A 20,355-nucleotide genomic window follows, 5' to 3' on the forward strand; every position below is an offset into this window, starting at 1 on the left:
AAATCTTTTGATCGTCCCGTTTTAATGCCGGAATTGTGTGTTCGATTTTCCGTGCGACTTCCACGGGCCGCGCGGATTATCTGTCTTTATCGCTTTAGCCGGGATTTATGTCCGCGACGCGTACACGAATCGTGCGCCACGTAATAGATAGATACGTTTTGCTGCGGCGAGCGGCGACAAAAAGAGCTATTCCGTTCGTGATTCGGACCCCGGAATAGAACCATTACGGATTTGATTTCTGTTCCACTGAAGGAGGACGGAAGAGACTCTAAAAAGTTCGCCGACCGCAGCGCTTTTTCAGCTCTGTCATTGGTTCCGTTTAGAGGGACTTTTCTACTCGAGAATGACACTTAACTTCGAATACCTCTGCCAGAATAGGGAAGAGCAATTGATTCGGTCAAATATACTTGGACCTTTAGACATATTTGCAGGTAGGAATGATTACATCAGTTAGTCGTATGGGACAGATGGAAAAATTTTCAGAGCTCTTCATGTGACAAGTGTGTAGCTCTTATGATATTAGAAAATATTGATGTACTAGGGGTCTTGATAATAGACAATTATTGAGTTAGAGTTCATAGGAAAATTTGATAATTTACTGCAAGTTAACTTTTTTATTATAATTCCCTGCTGGTTGGTTGCTCATAGTTGAAGATGTTAAAATGTAGTATTTGTAGTGTCTGGAATTTAGAAATTAGATGACCTGTCTCATTATTGGTATATCGACGTCATTTATTCTTAAATAAACAAATTGATTGAAGAATTTGATAAACTAAGTGTACAAGTCCCTGCAAATGTATCGTAGAATTTACCAAAAGATTTCGAAAGACGTCGGATATTGAAAACGTCCCGGTAGTTTTTATCATTTAATCCGCGGAATTTAATGGAACTGCGGTTTGGAATTCGAGAGCTCTTATAATAACGTCTGGCACGAGGGTTTAAATCGGGTTTGCGGAGATGTAGTGTACGTCATGATAAGTACATTACTCCGTCGAAGAATGGGCATTCCTCTCCATCGAAACCTCCCACTTTGAAGACGGAAGTTAGTCGACAAAAGGTTTCGTCGCATTTTTCTTCGGTTAAAGCGCGTAGAATAAATATCGGCGGAAAGCTCGTCCCTTAATGGGCTACGATTTCGCGGCACTCGAGCTGCCGAGCAAGCAAAGAATGCCATTTAAGTGCGACAGTTAAAGAGAAGTTAGATGCTCGTAGAAAGGAAGCGTCGTGAACGATGTTTGCAGGGTTTACGAGCGATTCGTGGTGTGGATCTGTACGCTTTGTGGTCTGCTAATGTACCGGATTCCAAGTTCCGTTGATCCACACTCGGACCCACTGGAATTTCGAGAAGGTTCGGCTTCCTTGACTCATGGAACTCCGGCAACTCTCGAGTGTCAGACCGCTAGAAACGATTCTGTTATGCTTACTACCGGGACACTTTTGTGTGTATATCAAATGTACACGCTAACAACTTGTAAGTGTCGTAGAGTCAGTTTTGCTCTCCGCAGTTGTAACTCTTGTAAGGAGGTCAAATTCCGTATAGCACTGCAGTTTACTATCTTCTAATTCTTACCAATTCCACAATCGACATTCAGTAGGCTCACGATTTTATTTTCACGGAAATATCTACGTCTCTGGCATATTTTTTGCAATCTCTCTCGGAAGGATTCTTGTGGCACATTTTTTAAAATGATTCTACTGCTGCAGAATGTTTCTTAGGACTCCTGTTTTAGAATCTCTTTCAGAAGAACTGTCACAGAAAGACCAAACTGCTCAAATTTTGAATATAAGAAATTAATTCAGCAGTGAATTACGAAGAGTACGAAAGAGAAGAATGGGTATTCGCGTACCGGTAAACGAAACCTTGAAGGTTTACAATGTGTTGAAGGAACCAAAAGGCTCCTCCTTTCTCATTCGTTTCTTTGTTCACACTGTTCCGTATTTTCGTTGGTTTCTTTTGATCAGTACAACTATAAGCAAACAGAAAATAGCCTTTGTACTGAAAATACGATGTTTGCAAACTGAAAAATTTAGAAATATGGTGCCATGGAAATAACAAATTTTCAGGCAATTATCAATATTGCGTTTGAGTGGTCCAGATTCTCAGGTGGATTCAACTATGCATCACTGCTGTGAAGTACAAAATCATATCACTAAATGATTACAATGAATCTCTTGCACTTCTGCATTTACTATTTTTTATTTTGATTAGCATAACTGTCCTACGTACAAACAGAAAATTTGTAGGTGAAGTCTTTGTATAGATACAGAATGTCTTTGTAATCTAATGGTCTTCGTTCAGATATGCAAACAAATGTGAGGGTAAAAAATTCAGTAACATAGAAACAAAATTTTTAGATCTCTAAATCTTCCCTTGTAGTTATCAATATTGCATAGAGGTGATAAATGTGATAAGTCCAGTCTTGGTCCAATATTTGAAACCACAAAATTGTAAAAGAAATTATATATTAAAAAACACATATGCATCTCAAGTTTTCCGTAGACAAAAAGTGATGAAACTGTGCAGAATAAACGTTCCTTAATTAAGCTTGAACCGGTGTAATTTCGAGGAGCACGTTTCTCAACTATTTGGTGACGTTGTCGAGAACATTCCCGTGGAGAGTAGTCGGATGAGTCTTTACCTGGTATTAATTCGCCGTCTTTGGTGGTTCAGAGGCCGAAGACTACTGCAGAATGACCGGTAGCTTTAGTTCCCACCCTTACCCGCCGCCACAAGAGCATCAAGTTTGTCGGTTTCTGCGGCCAATCTTGAATACCGTCGGCTCAAACCAGCAAGGCGGTATACATCGCCTAATTGCAGAGACGGATATTACAGCGATGACCACCGCTAATTACTTTTGCATCCCTGTAATGTGACGCATATCGCTTTCGCAACTGGCAAATAACAAAAACTTTGTTGGCTGCGTCGTCGTGAAACTTGAAATTGACAATTTTATTCTTTATTATTCTATAATTAATTGGACAATTATTCTTGATTTGTGGAAGATTTTGAAACACTTGCAGTTGTTACAAAATATTTACACTAATTGCGATTACTATTTAATTATTTTTGCTAATGTATATTTTACGTCATACATGGTCAGATTGTGCGAATATTTTATTCAATATAATTATTTGTACACATAGGTGAGACTCATTTGATACTGATATACTGATAATATTTAGATGCTTATCATATAAAACACCACCGTCCTAATTAACGAAGTAATTAATTTCACAAATATTTTTTCTGTTGCAGGTGAGTACGCATCAATTTCCAACCCCTTCAGGTACGTTTTCAATTAAAAGCGACTGCATTCCAAGCATCGTCCAAATTAAAAACGATCGAAAGATTTCGAAGCTCGAGCGGAGACAAGCGTAAAGGTCTTCCTTTCGCGCAGCCCGCCGCACTTCATAAATTCGCGTCGGGTCGCTATCGGGCGATCGTGTGTCGGGTTGCGTGTAAATAAATAAAGTATGAAATAGTATCGGTGCCATCTCCGTTTCTTGCGCTGGGTGGTGACCGGTTGGAGATGGTGCCATTAATAACGGTAAGGAGCGGGCCGGGCAAAACCATGAGGGAGAAAAGGATAGGGCTGGACACCGGTCCCGGGTGATCCTGCTATTAAACATATCATACCGCGTTCCCGAAGCACTCGTATGACGTAGCACGCACACTCGTCCCTTTCGTGGAATTCGGACGCACACCACGCGTGCTTTATGCCCGCGCGACACACGAGAGCATTCTCCGCCCGAGAAAATAATATTTTCGAGTCGGCGACTCGTGAATTAAAGAAATACGGCGGGGACAGAGATGCCCTCCACGCTGCCCGTAATTAATGTTGCCAGCGTTTAATCTTATATATATTAGACCAGTCTACCCTATATACCAGAATCTCGTGTTACCTGCACTTTGCCGATCACGCCGCTCTTTATTGCCCCTCGTTTATCAATTTATTGTTATTATACCGAGTAATTCCTGACGGGTCAAATGATAATTGTGTCGGCCATTATTTATGTTCACCAACTGAATAGAAAAATTCTTTCATTTTATGTTAGGCATACGTCGGTACATATGTAATGTATTGATAATAGAAAAGTCTGAAATATTCTTTCATTTTATATTAAGTATACATCGGTACATATGTAATGTCTTGATACGTTGATATGTTGATTATGTATTGATGTATTGGTTATGTGTTGACTACTATGGATCCTACATGTTCTTTATTACGTACTGACTATTTTATATTACAAACATATGCAAATATCTCTGAATTTCTAAATTGGAAAATTTAGGTCCGAATTTGCAGATCTAAAATTTCTGAGTATAGCTCTTCCTATAACGACAATTTTGAAAGTTGCGGACACAATGGAATATCGATTCTCGATCTCGTCCCTGGAGCGTGACATCGTTACGATGGCGCGTGGCGCGAAGGATGCACGCCGCGCAACAAGTGTGGTCGTCGCTATAGTTCAATTCAAGAGGCATCCGATACAAGTCACCGATCCTTATTCCGCTGTTCCAATCAATAATTAACGATCGTTGAGATCGAAGCACTTCGAGCGGAATCTTTGATCCTCCGGTAATCCGATCGAACACACACATCCCGATCTCGGGCGCAAGGTTCACTGTCGTTAGTTAGAAGATCGTACTCGCTGTAACGTCGGCTCTGTGCGTTAAGGGCCGATAATATCGTGGATACGTCGGTAAACCGCGAATTTTAATTTTCCTACTCGTTAACTTTCCAGCACGGAGAAATTCACGGCAACGCGCGCATCGCTTTCATCGTGCCCACTAATTACTGCCTACTGGTTACGGCAGATATTGCTAGGCGGTACGTTGCAAATTATAGAAAATTGTCGAATATACGGAATATATGTGCATTGATAATTTAGGTGCCTATGTACAGGAATTAATCGAATATATTCAATGTATTTTTTGATTTTTTGTAAAATTTGATTTTTGAAGTCGCTTTTGAAATATTAATTTGGATGTCGATTTTAGATGTGGAATTTGCGTGAAGGTTTTTGAGGGTGAATTTGGAGGTCGATTTTAGAAATAGAAGTTGAAAGACAATTTCAGAAGTAGAATGTGGAGGTTGATTTTAGAAAAAGAAGTTGAAACTCAATTTCAGAAGTAGAATTTGGAGGTCAATTTTAGAAATAGAAGTTGGATGTCAATTTTAGAAGTAGAATGTGGAGGTTGATTTTAGAAAAAGAAGTTGAAAGTCAATTTCAGAAGTAGAATGTGGAGGTTGATTTTAGAAAAAGAAGTTGAAAGTCAATTTTAGAAGTAGAATGTGGAGGTTGATTTTAGAAAAAGAAGTTGAAAGTCAATTTCAGAAGTAAAATTTGGAGGTCAATTTTAGAAATAGAAGTTGGATGTCAACTTCAGAAGTAGAATTTGGAGGTCCATTTTAAAAATAGAAGTTGGAAGACAATTTCAAAAGTAGAATGTGGAGGTTGATTTTAGAAATAGAAGTTGAAAGTCAATTTCAGAAATAGAAGTTGAAAGTCAATTTCAGAAGTAGAATTTGGAGGTCAATTTTAGAAATAGAAGTTGGATGTCAACTTCAGAAGTAGAATTTGGAGGTCCATTTTAGAAATAGAAGTTGGAAGACCATTTCAAAAATAGAATGTGGAGGTTGATTTTAGAAATAGAAGTTGAAAATCAATTTCAAAAATAGAAGTTGAAAGTCAATTTCAGAAGTACAACTTGGAGGTCCATTTTAGAAGCAGAATTTGTCAAGTATGTATCTACCGAGTCCTCTCGAACCCAGAAATGTAAATTCAAGCAATTTTCATTATCCGACTGAAAGCTCGCAAAGAATTTAAGCGATATACGAAGCATTTAAGAGGGACATTCGGACCGGGAGATTAAACGAGCGACAAGCAACGAGGACTCAAGATCGACGAGGTATCGCCTTGTTATTTTTTTCGTGGTTCTTCGTGGTCGGATGTCTCGCGTGGCTTCGCGTGCTAATCCCTTAAGCGCGATCCTCGTGTAAACCACGAGGATCGGATCAGTGCCAAGGCAAATACGAGTTGTTAAATACGCCGTGCACCACGTGGGGCGATAACAACCTACTACTCATGTTCGATACGCGTTACGTGCTACGGGTAGCTGGAATGCCCCAACGCTCTCCCAGCTGCTTGCCCGTTTCTCCCTGAACCACCCAGGAACTCCCTTTCCTTCGTATCCGCGTTCCACACACGCGTACGTTGCGAGTTTCAGTAAACGACATAGCTGAAAGGGCTGGTCGAGAAAAAGACTCGGAGGCAACGTGGACTTTAAGCGGGATAGAGTTGATAGTTTGTCGAATTAAAACGTGTTCGACACGATTCTTGTGGTAGCTGGCTGGGTAAGATGGAACGATACCTGATGAGGGATATTGGTACAACGTTGGCTTTGTGACACAATACATTTCTGTATTTTCATATTTCTAAACACTGGAGATATTTCTAAGAACTGCAGAAATTTATAAGTAAAAAAATTTGGGACTCTAAAAATTTGAAAACCTAAAAATCTTGAACCACGAGAGTATAGGAATTTGTAGATATAAAAATTTGATAACTTAGCTTTTTAAATTTCCAAAAATTCAAAGACTTCGAGACATAAGAATTTATAAGATAGAAGAAATTTTCAAAATTTGTGTAGTCAGAAATAGACCACGTTGAAAGTAGTGCACCGTGCAAGCACAATGGGCAACCTAGAAATTTACTATCCGCCTCGGTAAATTATCCCATAAAAATGATTTCTATCCCAGCCTCGATACAATACGCGTACAGACGTATAGCATAGCGAGTGCTTATCCACGGCGATAATATTCTGCTAGCAAGGTGGGTCTCTCGCTGTGCTGGCGTATAAGTCGAGAGGCACACGAGCCGTGCTTCTCTGCTCTCTTTGCAGAACAGAGCGGAACGGAACATATAGATGTATAAATCAAACGGGGCACGTTGATAGAAGCAATAAAGACTCGAGGAACAGGAATGGCGAAGGGGGGAAAAGTAGAAGAAGGGGAGGCGAAAGGTGGAAGAAAACAAGGAAGCTAAAGGAACAGGGCGAAAAGAATGAAAGGAGCGAGGAGGAAGGATAACAGGAGGAAAGGAGACTTCGAACGTTAACCATGGAATTCGGACGTAGGCTAAGATACCCATAGAGGGAGAAAGGTCCAGTGGGCGAGTCGAACAACGGCTGCCAAATTAATGGCACTCCTTGTCCCACATTTCTCTGTGAACCTCCTTCGTGGTCTTTGCCTTCGCCGTGAACCCGCGGTCACTTGCCTGGCATCGACCACCGAATTATCGATAAACAGCCTATTGAAGTATCGTTCAACGTTTCGACCTTTTGCATCTCTAGTAGTGAAAGCCCATCTACAGGTAAATGCCTTTTATAAGGATTAAATGGAGGTTTTGATCTGAAGGATGAATGTAAACTATTAAGTTTATTGACTGGGATTCGTTGATTTAGACTTGCTCACAATTATACTGCAAATCTATTTTGTTGGAAAATTAATATTAGTTTCTGAAATTGTCAATCATATGTAAGCTTCGATCATTGTAACGTTTCATATGTGATACATACAATAATATAAATGTAACTTCATATGTCATAAGAAAACAAAATATGTAGCTTCATATGTTATAAATCACACGTAGATAAGAAGTAAACATCATAAGTCACATATGGATAACAAGCAACTTCATACATCAAAATACATTATAAATATATAACTTCATATGTAGTAAATCATACATAGATATGTCATATGTGTAACTTCATACGCCATAAATAATATGTGGACGACTGTATAATCTTACATGTCATAAATCATGTATAGATAATTACTTTGTAACTTCGTATGTCATGTGTAGATATACTGAGTACATATGTTACACGTATGACTTTGCAGTATATGTTGCTAGATATTTAGGTGCTTCTGATTATCTAAATAGTGTGTGATACTTATTTTGTGTTTTTGTCTTTTAATGATTTGGTGAGTAAATAATTATGTGATTATGTGAGTATGTGATTATATGATTGTATGGCTATATGATTACATAGGTATATGGTTGTATGATGATATGTGGATGTGATGATATATCGATGTGACTGTGTTACGATCTCATCATATGAGGGCATGACGATATGACCATGTGAGGATAGGACGATGTAATGATATTACAATTTGACATATGACCATATGTAACCATATGTGAATATGATGATATATCGATATGACTATATGTCGATCTCCTCATATGGTGATATGACGACGATTTGACGATGTGATGATATGACGACGTAATAATATAACAATTTGACAATATGACCATATGTGAATATGATGATATATCGATATGACTATATGTCGATCTCCTCATATGGCGATATGACGACGATGTGATGATATGACGATGTAATAATATGACAATTTGACAATATGACCATATGACGATGTAACCGTATGTCAACGTAAGGATGTAAGGATGTGACAATGTAACTACGTGATTATATATCCACATGCTTCCATAATTGCACAATGTGATAATATCTCCAGAATATATCCAAGTAACCCACATTACAGACCTAAACTTTCCAACCTCCAATAAATTAAACCAAGTGGATTACAATTGAATCATAAATCACGAAGTATGAATCAATCGGTTGTTCCACGTTAGCATATAAATCCAGCCATACCGGAGACCCACTATCATAGCAAAAGTTCTATTTTATATCCAAGCAATGGCACGATCCGAAGGTACAAAGGTATTTGCCAAAGATATATGTGCCACGAGTGTACGTGGCCTACATAGTCAGCCTATACATTATCCTATGTATTTTCGTATCTTCGATATGTACCTCGTTCTTCTTGAACTTCTCGCGTGTGCGAATTTCGACTATAGAAACTCATACACGCGCTCCTCGCTGAATATGTGAGCGTTATATACCGCGTAAGAGAACTTCTGAGACCATAAAGAAAGATTCATGACGATCGATCGGTCCATTATCAAACCGGTGAAACAGGTTAAAGTTTTCGGCTCGTAGCCATCGTGACGTGAGTTTTCTTTAATAGCCTGATAGCGAGCGAAACGTGTGTTACACGCTGAGAAATATCTGTAAAAATTTATGTTGTAATACCGTCTTTAAATCATTGCACGAAAATTATTATTAGATTATTATTAGATTAAAAGTATTATTAGATTATCAAATAAAAATTTCTGTGGACAATCATAATCATGAGGGTGTGACGAAAACTGTATATAAAAATTTCTGTGGACAATTATAATCATGAGGGTGTGACGTTACTGTATTTTTATAAATCTCAATTTTTGTCAAGGTAAAGAAAAATTTCCAAAAATTTTAATATGAAAAAATATTCTTGAAGTTTAACATGGTGTCAATTCTTTCCAATCAACTTCTTAAAATTTTTTAAAGAACGAAGTATGTACTTATAAAAGTACATCATTTGAGAGGTTCGTTCCTTAAAATACTTTGTAAAACCATAGAATAAAACGTCTCTTCTTACAATTGCTATTCAAATCAGGAAGTGAAACTTTTGCATCGCAATTGTCTCAGATTCTTGAGTACATATTGAACTTGATCTCGTCCCATCTCTTTACACTCGGAATTCGCGGTACCGTCGTTTATTATCCAAGATAAGATTCATCTACCTACAATTCGTGATGGTATAAGGGATGGTAGTATTGCGAGGAATAAGGGTTGTGTCGATGTTTCACACTTCATTTGCCACTTTTGGGGTGTCGTTTGTGGTGATTAAATTGCGCTGGGTTTTTGCTGGAGTCACGAACAAGTTGGGGATTTCTAGGGGAATTTAGAAATTTGGGGATTTGGAAATTTGGAGTTTGAGAAATGGGGAATTTGAGAATTTGGGGGTTGAGAGTTTGGGGATTGAGAGTTTGGGGATTTGAGAATTTGGGGATTTGAGAATTTGGGGATTTGAGAATTTGGAGGTTGAGAGTTTGGGGATTTGAGAATTTGGGAATTTGAGAGTTTGGAAGTTGAGAATTTGGGAATTTGAGAATTTGGGGATTTGAGAATTTGAGGATTTGATAATTTGGGAATTTGAGAATTTGAGGATTTGATAATTTGGGAGTTGAGAATTTGGGAATTTGAGAATTTGGGGATTTGATAATTTGGGGGTTGAGAGTTTGGGGATTTGAGAATTTCGGGATTTGATAATTTAAGGATTGAGAGTTTGGGGATTTGATAATTTGGGGGTTGAGAGTTTGGGGATTTGAGAATTTCTGGACTTGATAATTTGGGGGTTGAAAATTTGGGAATTTGAGAATTTGGGGGTTGAGAAGTTTGGGATTTGGTAATTTGGGATTCTGGTAATTTTGGGATATGCAAATTTGGGGATTTGAGAATTTGGTGATTTGGTGATTTGAAATTATGGAAATTTGGGGATTTGAGAATTTAAGGGTGTGAGAACTTAGGGGTTGTGAATTTGGTGTTTGAGAATTTGGGGATTTGGTAATTTGGGATTGTGGAAATGAATATTTTGAATTAAAGAACCTACTAAATTGAAATCTTCAGAAATCCCCAAATCTACAAATCTACAAATCTAAAAACCTACAATTTTAATTCGCAAACATGAAACTCCCCAATCTTCACAAACCATAAAGTTCGCAAATATCCAAGAACACATTCTTCTCGAAAGGAAGTCTAAGTTGCATCCGAGTGTCCCGAACTCCTCTTATTTCTTCCTATCTTCATCCTTCTTCGTTTAACAGCACCATGAACCCCGAGCGGATCATTTCCCGGGCAAAATAATTTATACTCGTTCGTCGTATGCATCGTTGAATCGAAGCTATTGGACAACCTTTCAGCTAGAACATCCCAGCTAAAGTTTCATCGAGCTGATGAAACGAACTGAATCGAACGATCGAGAGATCTTCTTGCAAGTAATTGGTACACGGAATCGTTCGATCGAGATTCCGTCTACGTTTCTTTCGCTACGAAACCATCGTCGCGAATGTTTATCGCGATTTCTGCCAGATCAGTATGTTACCTGTTTGCTGAAACGGGCGATTATCGGGGCTACTCTCGAGTTGCAGACAACCTGGATTCTGGATGAATGACAGGATGCACGTTATCGAGTTTCATGGCTCGTTATCGAACGTGAATATTGTAAGTCGATGTTACATGAAGGGATTCAAATTATTAATTACCTTGACAATTATCTTGTTTGAAGATATAAATATCCTGCTTCGAGATGTTGAGAGATACTTTATTTTCTTTCATAGTATGTTGACAGATATGTACATTTATTTGTTGATGATTATCCTGTTCAGAGAGGTTCACATTCTTTACTTACATCTATGACTTCATATGTGGAGTGTATGATGTCTTCATATGTGACCTCATATGGAGACTCTTTTTTTGAATATATTTCTTATAACTTTGGACATGTTTTTGTTTAATATAAATATACTTTTAATTTTGTTTAACACTGTTATTGTTCATATTCTTAACCTACATGATCAATGAGTTCACATGTGACCTCATATGTGGAGACACTTTTTTTGAATATATTTCTAATAACTTTGGACATGTTTTTGGTAAATACAAATATAATTTTAATTTTGTTTAACACTGTTTAATCTAGTGAGTCAAATAAATATATTTATATTATTGTTCACGTTCTTAACCTACACGATCAATGAGTTCACATGTGACCTCATATGTGGAGACACTTTTCCTGAATATATTTCTAATAACTTTGAACATGTTTTTGTTTAATGTAAATATAATTTTAATTATATTTAACACTGTTTAATGTAGTGAGTCAAATAAATATATTTATATTATTGTTCACGTTCTTAACCTACACGATCAATGAGTACACATGTGACTACATATGTGGAGACATTTTAAGTAAATTTGAAAAACTCTTGAATTTATCGACGACTGAAGTCAAAGTTTACCTTCAATTTTCAATAAAAACATCAAGATTACTGTTCTACTAAATTAAAGGTTTATAAATTATTTAAAATGATGTTTGACATAAATATGTTCATATATCAGCAATGTCAAAATGTCATCAATTTTTATTTTACATACAGCAGTTTTTAAATGTAATCATTTCTTTGCGAAAGTTGTATAGAAGATTGACTGTTGTAAATCTTGAATGTCAAAAGAAAGTAGTAACATAAATAATTCGTAAGGTTTGAACGCGATATCGGTTTCTTATCTTGAACCTCCGGATCGATGTAGCAAACGTTGATACAAAGTTTAACGGTGATTCAAGGATACATGGTTTCCCTGCAGGATCGGGACCGAGAACTTTTAAATCGTTCAAACGTGATCGCGCGGAATTGAGAAGCAGCTGCGAGTATCTGCTGTGTTCTCGCACGAGTCCCGATTGAAACGCAACGAGAAAATTGACACGAAAGGATCCACAAGTGCTGACACTTAGGAAATCAAGCGAATCTACGGAAAATGAATTCCAATCCCATTTAGATTTTCACCGGATCGAGAAAATCACTGGGAAATTTCCATCGAGCAAGATTCGAGATAACGTCGACCTACCCCGAATCGCTTTGAACTTTTATTTGAACCACTTAACGTTTTAAGCGGAGTGGGAATAATTCTTCGTAGTACTCGACGTTTAAATAAAATAGAAATCATGGATTTTATGCTGGAAAAAGTTCGAAATGACACGCGGAGGGTTTTAACTTCAATGCGAGAACCGATGCGAATCTGCAATTATAATTTTGCGATGTGACGAAATTATATTCGATCGATAAATTTTGGACAAATGAGATTTATGGGGATGGCATTTACAGTGGGTCTCGATTACACTTTCTGGTCGATAGGGTTATGATAATTGTAATTTAGTTCAAAATTCCAAAGACCTAAAATTCTAAAGTCCGAAAATTACAAAATCCCGAAATTCCAAAGTCCCCAAATTCTAAAGTCCCCAAATCCCAAGCTCCCCAAATCCCAAGCTCCCCAAATTCCAAGATTTCCAAATCCCAAGCTCCCCAAATTCCAAGATTTCCAAATCCCAAGCTCCCCAAATCCCAAGCTCCCCAAATTCCAAGCTCCCCAAATCCCAAGCTCCCCAAATCCCAAGCTCCCCAAATTCCAAGATTCCCAAATCCCAAATTTCCCAAATCCCAAGCTCCCGAAATCCCAAGCTCCCCAAATCCCAAGCTCCCCAAATCCCAAGCTCCCCAAATCCCAAGCTCCCCATATCCCAGGCTCCCCAAATCCCAAGCTCCCCAAATCCCAAGCTCCCCAAATCCCAAGCTCCCCAAATCCCAAATTTCCCAAATCCCAAGCTCCCCAAATCCCAAGCTCCCCAAATCCCAAGCTCCCCAAATTCCAAGATTCCCAAATTCCAAGATTCCCAAATCCCAAATTTTCCAAATTCCAAGATTCCCAAATCCCGAACTCCCCAAATCCCTAGGACCCCAAATCCCAAATTCCCCAAATTCCAAGATTCCCAAATCCCAAATTTCCCAAATTCCAAGATTCCCAAATCCCAAATTTCCCAAATTCTAAGATTCCCAAATTCCAGAATTCCAAAATTCCAGAATTCCAGAATTCCAAAATTCCTAATACCCAAATTTCGACCTCCCCTAATCCTCAAATTCCAAAATTCCTGCGCCCCCAAAATCCCAAACTTCCACCTCAAATCTAAAAAATTTCTCACCTTCCCAAAAGAGTTAAAAAATCCCAAACTAAAAACCCTAAAAAATAAAAAATCCCCAATAGCACAAAAATTCTAAAAACGCAGAAATCGTCCATCCTTTCCGTCTCATTAAATCCTACCTTTCTTACCAGTTCCTGAAAACGATTCAGATAATTCAGCGACCTGAACGGTCCGTTTCTGCCGTTCATTTTCTTCCTCAGCTTCTTTCCCGAGACCAGTTGGTAGATAAGTATAATTAAAATTAAAGAGTTGTACCGGCTGGCCCGTTCTTTCCGTCCTTCTCTTCCGTAGCTGTTTCCTCGTCCTTTACACCGTCTCATTAACGAGCCGAACAATGAAGGAGGCTACAGACTGCAATAAACACTTCTGAAATTGGTTATTTTCCTAGGCGCCTTGACGAAGGTAATTGTACGTCAACCGCAGAGATTACCATCGTTATGATTGCTCTTTGTTTTCGTTCCTTCTCGTTTGCTCCTTTCGCCTTCTCTCCGCCATTTTCCCAATTCCGCCTCGCTCGAATATTTCTGATCCAGGGAAGTCTGTTTCCGATCGTACGCATCCGTTGAAGCATCGTTGCACAATCTTTTATGGATCCGATATATTCACGAGCACTTAGGCTCCGATCGATTTTATTCGTGTTCTCGTTCGCTCTCGCTGCGCATCGTTGATGCAGTTGCATTAATTATATCGGTTATTCGGACGCGCGATTTAAAACTGCCGGTTATTTCGGCGGGCAGGTGTATAAATCAAGGCGACGTTGAATGATCAGGCCGAAAAACCGGAGTACGATAAGATCGTGCGAATTATAACTAGATGATAAACCGCGGTCATTCTATTTGATTCGATAATCCGGTCGGCCGTAAAACAACGTCCGACCAGGACAAATTATGATTATCTTTCTCCGCGGATTCCTCTTTCCCGCGGTACAATCAACGAGTAACGTCGCAGATTACGTTTCTGTGATTTCTTCGTCGGCAAACACGTCGGCCACGATGAGCACTGTTACGCGGAACTCGCGAGGCGGGGCAATTAATTAAAAGAATCGTAGAAAAATGAAGGCCGACGCTCGTTTGCGAACGGGACGAACCTGTCGAGCCCCGGGATCATTTGCGGTAATCCCACAAAAGGTACAAGCTGACGTTCGCCTTGCGAAAGAGTTTGTCGTGCAAGTCGCGATCGTTGACCGTGAGTTGCTTATTAAACTTTCCTTCTGACGTATAATGCAGTTAGCGTAATTAGAATGCAAAGAAGGGACGAACGGGGATGCTCTCAGCCCCCGGTTCTCCATCCCCGCCGATATTATTGCAACTGTGTTGTCCGTCGGGGTAAAAAGGTTCTTTATATTCAGTCAGTTTCAAAAACTAGCTACGCTCGGCTGGGACGCATAAAGGCGGAGCCGAGTGGCAAATTAATGCGTTTATTATGGCGACGGCGTGCTTAAAGGCGATGACAATTTAAAATTAGAACCGCGTTCCCTCGGAAAACTCCGTAAGAAAGCTACTACGACGTACAAACGAGACTATTTAGCAAAAACGTGCAAATAGACAAAGGTTAAACGGTTTTGCAGAAAAATTACGTTTAATGACATTTTCTTTTTTTTAAAAAGTTTTCAAGCTGGAATCTTATCGACTAATTAAATAGTCTCTAATTAAATAGTCATTTTATATTTACAGTGTTTGTGTAGATCATTTTAGTCTAACTTTAAATTAAATTAATGAACTTCAAATTAATATAACAGTGAGGTTATATAATTGCACTTTTTGTGTATACGTCAAATATACCAATAATGAAGATACTAGGTAATTTCTGAACTGATATAAAATTATCGTACAATTTTATTTAAGGTAGTTTGAAAATTAACATAGAATAATTTCTTATTGCAGACATTTTTTCTTACTTGATCTTTTCAATGAGTGATCATATTTGTTTCATATATGACATTCATGTATGATAAACAGGTTAATGATTAAGTTGTGTAAAGAGATGAAATTTATTTATTGGATTTACTTCTACATTGAAAGCAAAATTTCATGTGTACCTTATGAACCTAACCTATCATGTACACAAAAATAATTTTCCTGAATTTGAAGCAAAATAAATCATAATTTACAAGAGCTAACAGAACCTAAGTTTGAATTTCAAGTAAAACTAGCATGTGCAGGGATAGAAAGTTAACATGTAACCGTTGGGAGATTTGACCGAATCACATCTCGACCGCCAGTAAAACCGGCCTGAATATCGATGTCACCGTCAGGCAATTGTCGTAAAGTCGAAGAAACCCGTTGCAAGTAGCAGCGCACAGACGTAATTTCTCGTCGACGGTAGATTGGAGTGGTTCGAGGCCCGGTTTCCAGCGGGTTGCCGGAGCATCGTCTCACCTTTGACCTATCTCGTTCCTTGGCCCTATATTTCGTGTTCCGCTCTACTAAGCTTCCTTCCCGAGCGAAATCTCGCTAGTGCATTACGGAATCGCGTTCGAGGGCAGCCCGTGCCCCGCACGGAGAGCTCTCTCGCTCCAGAAAGCGCGATGTCGTAGGATCAACGAGTTGATCGTGCTTTCGCGAAACGAGGGGGTGGAAGAGACCCCTGACTGGCTGGCAAGCCACGAGGATAAGTCGCGGATCGTGGTGATAAACGACTGCGGCGTTATTAATTGCGGCCTCCATTAACTGATGAGCCCTCCGTCCCTTTCTCGACCCTGTTCAGAGACGCTTCTTGCCGTGTCAGAAGGCTCGCGAGACCCAGTCAAAGGAGCAAGCATTGCGTGCCGCAAATGATCCACGCGCTGAGACAGCGGGGTGGATATTGACGAGGGGAAACCGTGCGAGGCTTTGCAAATGAGCCGGGGGCTGCTTCCTAATTTTTACCGGCCCGCTAATGAATCGCCCTCGCGTTCTTCCAGCTTACCCGTCAACTACACCTCGTTTCTTACGCTTCGAAACAATACGGAGCACGCAAACGGTGAACTGAATACTGAACTGTTTTGTTGAAAAACTATATTTCTTCCTTTACACATAATGCTAGCTTTACAATAGTTACATGTATCCGTTTAAAGCGGACCTGTTTAAATCCCTTGTCTAAATCCCTGGAACTCGTCTTGTGAATAAACATTGGTGCATACATGCATGAGAATTTGGCTAGTTGCTATGATCATCAACTAACGTAAGAAAGTGTGAATTATTGACGCTGAATAATGACCAACATCTAAATGAACAATAATAAATTTTATAATGAACAGTCCATATCGATTTGTGTACCAGAATGATTGTAAAATTATGAGTACCCTATGAACTTCGTTATTTTAAATTTGCTGATGAAGTTTGAATTTTACGGCAATAGATTCTGCGTCAGTTAAAACATGAAACTAGGAAGTTGACACGTTATCGGTTCGATAAATATTTGTAAATTGGTACGTGGAGCGGTGACCCGGTATGGAGGGGTTGAATACACAGGGACGTTCGAAATCCCGCGGCGGATCGAATTATTCAAATCTAGTGGAGGGAATCCGATGATAAGGTTCTCGAAGAACCGGGAATAATATTGTCCCGGTAGCGAAAGATACGTTGCGTGCAAGGATCTTAGCCGCGGATCTGGAAAAACAGATCCCCGGACAGGATCTTTTGAGATCTTCTGTTCCCCGTAATATCCGGATTGCCGGCGAAATGGACGGTTAAAAGCTTCGAAACCGTCTGGCCCCTCTCGAGGGCGTACTCGACGGTCGGATTCCTATCGGAAGAGCGGTCAGGAAGAAGGAAGAAGGAAGGGGCCCTCGGGCTGGGTGAAGAGGCGCGGAACGAAGGGAGAATGCGAAGAGGAGTGGAGCTCTTCGCTAATTAAGCGATCGCATTGATTCGTAACGGAACGAAGCTTCGCATTTGCATGCCCGGCTACCGCCGCGTAGCCCCGATCGACGTTCACCTTCGCGTTCGATTCTCGAGTGGTTACTTCAGCGAGTTTAACGAACGATTTCACGAGAATCTCGGACTACCACCGCCACTCGATATCGCCGAGTAGCGTCGACTCCAAGATCGAGTCCTTGTCTCGGACTTGTCATGCTAGTCCGAAATCTGATGGAGATCCGTGCGTTATTACGCAGGGGTTCATGGCAATATGGAGCTGCAACTTAGAACGCAACCCTAATGGCAGGAAGGGTATGGCATATATTCTGTTTGGGATAAATTTAATCTTTCCTTGGTTGACTGATTGACTGGTTGATGTATGGAGTATTTCAGGAATGAGGGAAATGGCAGACACTGTAAGACATAATTTTAAATATTTTTAAGTTCCATCCAAATATTATGTGGATTCGTAACTGGTAGAAGGGTCAATCATCAAGTAAATCATCAGTCAAACAATATTTAGAACAATAAATATTTTATTAATACTATTTCTATTATACCACAATAAATATTATCCTTCAAACTAATGTTCAGTGTTTGAACTAAACTTTGAGGCCATAAAACAGTATACATGTATACTAATAACATATAAATACGTATCAAGTATATATTTATAACAGCAGGTTCATTTTGAGTCAATCTTGATGCTAATGGTTTTAAGTTCCAAATTTGATCTTATTCAAAATTATTTATGGAGTCCGAATGTCACGTCGTATCATCGATTACGCAATGAAAGTTGGAAACGTTAGATAGTTGAGAAACGATCGTTCCGCCGGTTTTCAGATATCAATCACGCGACAAACCGCCGCTCGTCAATTACACAGAGTCGTTGAAAACCGGCGCGGTGGATAATCAGCGTGGAAAGCGTCGTTCGTATTTTCTTGTCAATAATCTCGAGGCTAGTTCGATCACGGAATCGTAAATCGCGCGAGCGGCGACGTGGATAATGCGCCGTTGGAACCAGTTCCACCATGCGAAAGCTTGTTGCTCGCTCCGATCCGCCTCCGGTCCGCTCCCTTGATCCTTGATTCTTGACGTGTACACTCGGGTACACAGTAGGCTTCCTTTAGGCAAGTTTTCATAAATGAACTTCAACATTTTTTAAATTAGATCTTCGAATTTTTCAATTTCTCAATTTCTGTATTTTTGATAATATTCAACTTTGCGACGTCCGTGATATTGCAAGATAAAACTCTAATATTTAACAATTTTTTTATTACAAAATGGATTAACGAACAAATTTCTATTTGTTCAAGTCTCTAGATATCTATACTCATCCTTAAATTCCAAAGATACCAAATCCTAAGGTGTATGAATTTCTAGATCCTTAAATTTTTATGTCATCAAATTCCCAGATGTGTAAATAGTCATCAAGTCTCCACATTTTTATATTTTCAAATTCTAAAGTGCCAATTCACTCAGTTCTCAATTTCGAGACAACTAACTAGATTTCCTTAACAGAAGTTCGCAAATCTCAAGGTCACCAGTTCGTGCACCATAAAGTCCCCAAATTTTAATATCCTTAATTTTCCATATTCAGTCCCCAAAATCTTCAATCTATTCATAAATTTTTGGATGTAATAAAGTCCCAAAAACTCAACAAGTGGAAGGTCTTTCGGTTACCAGATTGACCCTAGGGAAGGCAGATTTGCTATTGACTGTACATCGGGCCCTGCGGCACGTCGCACGGAGCGGTTTCTTCTCGTATCGACGTCGCAAACACATAAATACGGAGCCGGCTTCTGTTACACGCTCGCCCCCGAGTTCCCTTGGTTGCAGCCTGTTCCAGCCGCGGGTTAAGTAAGCGGCGCAAAAACTTATCGATTTTATGTCTCAATATGCGCGCGGCACGACGCGAAATCACGATCGGTGCCGTCCTTTCGTCGACGATCGGCAAAAACCGATCGATCGCGTCCGCGTGAAAACAGCGCCGGCCGAGACGAAAGAAGCCGGCCAGGATAAAAAGCGAATACGTACGAGATCGAACGATGCCGCCATTAAAGCTTCTTTACGCTGATAAGCACCGTGGAACGTGACTAATTGATAATTGAGCCGCAACCATCCGATCGGATCTGTCTGTTCGCGCAGCTTTTGACACCGGGAACGAACGAACCGGGAATTTCAATGTTTCATCGGGTAGCCCGGCCCGGGGGGTCTTAATTCAATCTTCCCTCGAGCATTAATCGTCTTCGATTCCTGGCACGTCGAAGTCCAAGGCGCGGACGAGGTCGGCGTTGAAAATGCTGTCCGCTTTTTGCCGATACCTCCGCCAACCAGGAAGAACGAATCGAAACTTCCCGAATCGGCCGTGGCCGCTTCCGGGACACCGTGAACGCAAACTCTGACTCCGGCCAACTCGACAAAGCCCTCGATCTTTATCGTGACCGTTGCGAACCGTAGATCCCTTTAATTGGAAGTTCCTACCGGGATACCTTCGACCGCCTCCATTAAATCCTTCCCGACCCGTTTACCGCCAGCAAACTTGTCTCTCGTTTTTAGAACGTCTGCTGCATTCGGATTCTGATTGTAAATTCACGCTCCTCTCGTTTTTATGATACTTGTGATACCACTACTGATTACAGACCCTCTAATCAGAATACCGAAATAACCAATTTAAACCAACTTTAATTTAAGTTAAATTTTTAGCAAAACTTTACTTGGAAAGAATAATATACTTTAACTGAAAGATGGAGTATTTTGTTTTAATAAACTCGATGTCCACTTTGTGTATCTATTAGAGTGCACATACGGTTGCTTAAACTGCATATTTA

Source organism: Megachile rotundata, chromosome 12 (assembly GCF_050947335.1).
Source record: "Megachile rotundata isolate GNS110a chromosome 12, iyMegRotu1, whole genome shotgun sequence".
Taxonomy (NCBI): domain Eukaryota; kingdom Metazoa; phylum Arthropoda; class Insecta; order Hymenoptera; family Megachilidae; genus Megachile; species Megachile rotundata.